Source organism: Triticum aestivum, chromosome 4D (genome assembly GCF_018294505.1).
Source record: "Triticum aestivum cultivar Chinese Spring chromosome 4D, IWGSC CS RefSeq v2.1, whole genome shotgun sequence".
Taxonomy (NCBI): domain Eukaryota; kingdom Viridiplantae; phylum Streptophyta; class Magnoliopsida; order Poales; family Poaceae; genus Triticum; species Triticum aestivum.
The window spans coordinates 224,750,201-224,756,902 of record NC_057805.1 but is presented as its reverse complement, the minus strand read 5'-3'; positions in this window follow the sequence as shown (position 1 = coordinate 224,756,902).

The window sequence follows — 6,702 nt, the reverse complement described above, 5'->3', positions numbered from 1 at the left end:
GGTGCATGTACTTCTAGACAGGGAATGCAATGACGCCTGGGAGTGCAACCTTGGTGGGACATTCTCCTCCAAGAGATACTATGATCACTGCTTCAGAGAGATGGTTGTTGATGCTGCTTTTGGCTAGCTATGGAAGGCTAAGAGCCCGATTAAATTCAAAATGTTTGGTTGGCTGCTGCTGGTTGATCGCCTAAACACCAGGAACATGCTGAAGCGTAGACATTATGCCATTGCGGGTAATAATTACACATGCATGCTCTGCTAGAACCCTCCTGGGGAAACGGTCGAGCACCTTTTCTTCACTTGCCCATTTAGCCAACACTGCTGGGACAAGGTTGGCATGCTTTGGCCGAGTCTTGGGAATAGGCTCACTTTGCTGCATGGTGGCAGGGAGGATTGGTGGCGACCACTGTTTATTGACAACTTCTTAATGGCCGCATGGAGCTAGTGGAAAGAGAGAAATAATGTATACTTCAGAGGGATTCCACACTCGTTTGGTTCATGGTTGATTAGATTCAAAGATCTTTTGAGCCTATTGCTCCACAATTGTAAGGAGGAACTGCGTCCTTTCCTAGACACTTGCATACAAAACTTGTAATACTCGTTTACTTAGCCTTTTGAGGTACATGGCCGGGGGGCCACAAAAAAGCCACATCTAACAATGATGTAATGGGTTCTCTGTGAGTAATACAAAAGTCAGTGGGAGCCTCTCCCACTGTCGTTCCTAGTCAAAAAAAGGTGATCATGGATGTCCACGCGGGCCCACGAATATATAGGCTTGTCGCCGATAACCACGCAAGGAAGTGTATCGTTCGAAGGCAACCACTACATGCATATGTATGGAGGTGATGCGTGCATGCATGTTTGAATACACAACATTGATCTGGCGCGTGTGTCAAAAATCGTACACTAGCTCCCCACACAGAGCGAGATCGGTTCATGATGGTGTCGTTGTACTAGCCACTTCGACTCGATGGGAGGGATTTATGCGTACACATGCATATGTTTGTGCTCAAAGTGTATCATGCATGTAAGCCCAGAGAAAAAATAATAATCCCCCTCCTAAGTCAAATTAACCTCTCTTGTTGTCAGGCAAAAAGAAGTGATGGACCAAGCGGCCCCACAGATGGAAAGCATCGATACGCTGATAATCGCTTAAGTGGGTGCGAGAGGACAACCACCACCGCTTTACATGTGGGCCAAACATATATATGTTGAATACCCAAAAGGCACAACTTTGATGTGCCACATGCCTCAAAAACCGTAAACCATGCACCCACAGAGAGCGAGGTTCATATCAAGCGTACTACATATGATGGTCCCCATCCCCCCTCTTCATCGCATACTATATGCTCCTGCCGTAATATATGTACAACCCAAAAGAATCCTCATCGATGGTGAAATTAATTAACCTCTCCCGATGTATGTCAAAGTGATGCATGCATGCATGCATCGACGATGGCCTCATTGGCCCACAGATGGAAGCGTTACACGTGAGTGTCCTAGCTAGGATATATATGCATGTGTCCCAAAAAGGTGTTGTGTGATGTTTGAATAACCAATTTCACAATTTTGATGTGGCACGTGCATCGGTAACCAAAGAGTCCTGACACTGAGTGAGGTGTACTTGTTCACGGACGCATACGTATAGTATATATGCTAGTCCCCTCCCACCTCTTCGACGCGTACTATATACCACCATAACACAAACAAAAAAGATTATACCTTGCTGGTCAAATTAACCTCACTGCCGGCTGTTCGTCAAAGTGATGGACGACGACCTCGCGGGCCCACAGAAAGCGTCACACGCGAGTATCGAGTGTCGTGTAGGACAACCATCGACTGCATGTGGCCAAAACATTTATTTATGAAAGGGTTGTGTAATGTTTTAAATAACAATTTCATGACTCTGATGTGGCACCAGCCTGCCTAACAAAACGGCCAACCCACACGGTGGCTCACAACTCGTAGTGTACTGCGAGCCACCCGCCACCCCCAGACGCACACACCCACACACACACCGCGAATCCACCGCAACTACGATGCATGTTAAATTAATTATCCCGCGGTGAACGTACATGTTACCAAAGGAGGGACGTTTTAATTTCAAAAAAAATCACAGAGATCATTAAGACGTTTTAGTACATTGATTGATTGATTTTCTATGGGTATAATGTGCAAAAATCAAATTTGAGCTACATGCCCACGTGACAGTGCACCTAAATGGATTGCAAAAACACATGTGTCTCACTGGGTGCATGTTTACTCCCCGTGCAACAAATTTCAAACATTGAGAAACTTGATTTTTAAATTCTAGTACATCCAGAACTTATTTGAAGTTCATGAAACTTATCGTGTTGTCATATGGACACCAATACAAAGTGGCATTGTACTTTTTTGTCAAATTTGAGACCAGTCTTGATGTAATCTTTATCTAATTACAGACGGGAGATTATTAATAATTGGGAACTAATATCCCAAACGGATTATTTATTTGAACCGTGAGCGTTAGACCAACAGTGGATATGTGCCATGCTTCGGTTAAGCAATAATGCGGTAGCATTAATCATCCAAATAGCAAAACAATATACATGCCACCGTGCGACCCGTGTGGTATGCGAGCAGGCGTGAGTTGACGGGACGCATGCGAGCAGTCCGCCGCGCAGGCAGACGGGGAGGCGTGCGTGCAGGTGTGTGAATTAACGGAGGCGTGCTCGCTACGCAGTGTCATCGGGAGGCGTGTGAGTAGCTTTGTGAAACTTTGGTAGGCATGCCAGCAGTCCGGTGCGCAGGCTCACCGGGAGGCGATCCATTGGTTTGACCGCCGCCCGCCTCTCTCCCACAACTCCCACTACTCCATATTAATGGTGCGCCCGAGCGGCCGCACCCCCATCCTCGCTATGCACACACAATCCTCTCTCTCCGCTTGCAACCTCGACGCTGCTCTCAGTCCTCAAAGCCGTCAGTGTATGAGGATGCCACCGAAGTGCCCCATCGGAGCGAGTGGCGACACCGAGGCTGCTAAAGCACCGGAGCACGGCGTGGAGATGGAGACAGAGGTTGCCGTCACCGCCAGCGGTTTATCGCTGCACCCTAACATCGTCGACGGCGTCGAGCTTCCACAGCCGGAGGCGGAGTTCCACACCGACTCCGACGACCACTCCGGCGATGACTCCGACGACGACGGACAGCTGGTTAGTCATCGATACCCATTTATGTGTCAAATAGATCATAGGGTTTCTCTGGTTACTCCTGCCTCCCCCTTTTTGGAATAGAAATCCTATGGTTATGTTCTCCCAATCCATGAAATCTGAGTAAGTTTCGTTAGATCCGTGTAGTGTATTGATTGTTTGAATGGTACAGGTGATAAGTGGTTAGTTGTTTCATCTGTGCAAATGATTTCTGCTAGTAATCCGACTAGGGTTAGTGTTCGTGCTAATAATTCCTAGCCAGGACTTGACAATTGATTTTGAATGACCTACATATGTTTGTGCCATTATTTTCTTCAATATTGGTCTGTACATAGACGATTGTGCTTAAAAATCGAACCATAATCTCTGAATATGTATAAATAAATAGCCATAAATTCCTAATCCTACTTCACGACATGTAATCAGTGATTTGATGCCAAATTTGTTTTACTATATGTATAGGTGCTGTCTGACAATGTGGACAGCGAGGATGAAGATGCCCAGAGGAGGTACAAGAGGCGAATCCTGAGGGAGCTTTATGCGGGAATGCATAACAGGCGTATTAGGACCTGGAACGACGGCTATGGGTGCCCATTTTGCAACCAAAAGATTCATGATGCGTATCTAAGTGTTCTTGTGCATGCAAGAGGACGGGCCATTGGCTCCTTCAAGCAGAAGTATTCTCGCAGGGTGGCGCACGGCGCGTACGCCGAGTACCTGGAGAAGCTTCAGGATCGTGCCGGCCGCATGTGAGATGAGATGTGGGATGGATCGAACTATGTACGCTTGAGTATGCTTAATGACGGTTGAACTATGTACTTATGGTTGAACTATGCTTATGTACGTGTACGCTTATTATCTATGTCTGAGTATGTTAAATATTTCACAAAATTTTGGTAAAAATTACAACGGGGGACCAATAAACCAGGACGGAGGTAGTACGTCAATCACACACGGTTCCCAAAATTGGAACCGTGTGCAATGACTATCATTTTGCCTACTGCGTCAATCACACACGGTTCGCTCTAGCAAACCGTCTCCCCCAAAATTCTTTGTGGGACAGAAAACCCTCACCACCCAATTCAAAAAAGAAAAAGAAAACCCTCACCATCCCCATGTCACAAAAACCCTCACCCCGCCCGCCACCCACCTCGGCCCCTCCGGTACGTTCCCCATTCACACCTGCACAAGCTCCTCCGCGTCTATGCCATGGCACTGCCTATCGCGGCGGTAAACACTTAGCTCGACACCTGCCGCCGCCGCCAGGCTGCCGGCAAAGCCCACCGCATTTCGCCACTTCCGCTTGCCGCCGCCTATCGCCATCGACTTTCTCGATGCTGCTCGCGGTCGACCCAGCTCCGCTCGGTTGGGGAATCTGCCGTACTGAGGGTTCTTTCTCATGGACGACAAGGTAACTAATTTAACGAGATATTATCTCATCTCTTATCCCAGTTCATCTGCCTCCTTTAATCACCCGGCGGAAATCGCCGTGAATTCATTTTTATTCGAGCTGATTTGAGGGTTTTCTTTCATTCATAGAATGTACAGTGCGCCGACACTTCAGGACTTGGCGACCGCCGCCAGAGATTCCATCTCATCGTACCAGATAACTTGAGGACGCGCGCGGTATGTTCAATCTCACCCTAAATCGGTTGGCATGGCCTACTTTCCTGAACATATTCTAAATATTGCTACATTTGGATAAAAGGTGCCACATGCACCATATACGTCAAAGGGGATTTTTCCCCTCTTCTTTCTATATTAGGCAAATTAATGATGTATTGTTCTTTTGATTACTCTCATATTTCCATGACATCATGTTTACCCTATCTGTTTAATTATAGACTTTTGTCCTTCGATTTCAACTGCTGTACAGTTCTTTCAATTTGGGCCCATATTTGCATGTTACCATATTTTCTTTAACAATCCTACCATTTTCTGCAGGACATCCCTCGCTATGCAACAGATTATGTAGTGCACAATTTTTCCCTTTACATACATCAAGGCTCCACGAATGTCATACTGCACACAAACCATGGATTTACAATCGTTGCTACTGTAAGACTTGATGAACGTGGTGACTCCTATTTTGGCACTGGTTTTGGAATGAAATTGCAAAGTTTTATGTACTGAAAGCTGGCACTAAAATTGCACTGCACATAGAAGGGCCTGGTCATGAGATATATGCTAACTTCCCCGACAAAATCATCCGTCCAGACTTTGTTCGAAGTAAGTTTTCTTTTCAACTATCTGCATATGTTGACTTACCCAGCAATGTCAAATGAATTGTGTAGTATTTAAGCAACCAATTGTTATTCCCTTATCTTACTATATTCCTACCTAATAACTTCTAGTTACCAATACACTTTTCTATTGCCCTGTTTTAACTAAATATTCCCTGTACTCCCATTTCTATCAGAAAGCGCCGCTGACAAGGAGACTCCGGAGGTGGAGAACGGGGCTGCCAACAAGCGGAGGTGGGGCGAGCTAGAACCGCAAGCGACTCCAGCAGGCCTAGACTTAATCAGCAGCCTCCCCGATGATATGTTGAGAGTCATCATCTCCCTCCTCCCAATCAAATATGGGGCGCGGACAACCCTCCTTTCCCGGCGGTGGCGCCCCCTATGGAACTCCAGCCCTCTCGACCTCATCGACACCCACGAGCTCTGCCATGGCTATCGCAAAAGCTTGGATGCGTTCTCCAAGATCCTCGGCAGTCACCTTGGCCCAACCAAAGGCCTTAGAATGGGCAAGTTCCGTTCCAACGGCAAGGACCGAGCCAAGCTTGACGACTGGTTCCGATCCCCCGCCCTAGATCAGCTCGAGGAGCTCACTTTTGATGATGGGCATATGCGGTCGCTGCCAACGTCCGCACTCCACCTCGCGCCCACGCTGCGCGTCGCCAAGTTCAGGAACTGCCATTTCCCGCCCCTTAATGACGCGCCCGCTCTTATTCTACCACGACTGAAGCACCTCGAGCTCGTCGCCGTCTGCCTCTCAAAGGGTGACATGGAGCGCCTGCTCCATGGCTGTACTGCACTCGAGTACCTTCGTCTTCAGGCGATCAATGGGTTGAGTACCTTCCACATCACCTCCATGACTCTCCGGACTATTTATGTGTGTTGCTGGTGCGGCAGGAAGACATCACAAAAGGTGGACCACGGTATGGTCATCCAGGACACACCTGCACTTGAGAGATTACTTGTAGTTGGTCAAGAAGGTCCAACAAGAATCAATGTCATTTCTGCGCCGAAATTGAAAGTGGTGGGCTACTCGTCTGACAAATACTCCGAACTTGTTATTGGATCCACACCCGTTCAGGTACAACAGCCGCCTTCTACCTCTCCTTCTACAAATTAACATTATTTCTAATTTTGAAGATGTTTGTTCGTCTGTCATTCAGAAAATGATTCCGACAAGCTTGACCCCGAAACTGCGCACAGTGAAGGTCTTGGCACTAGAATCTATCGGGCCCGACCTGGAGCAAGTTGTCAGTTTCCTGAGATGCTTT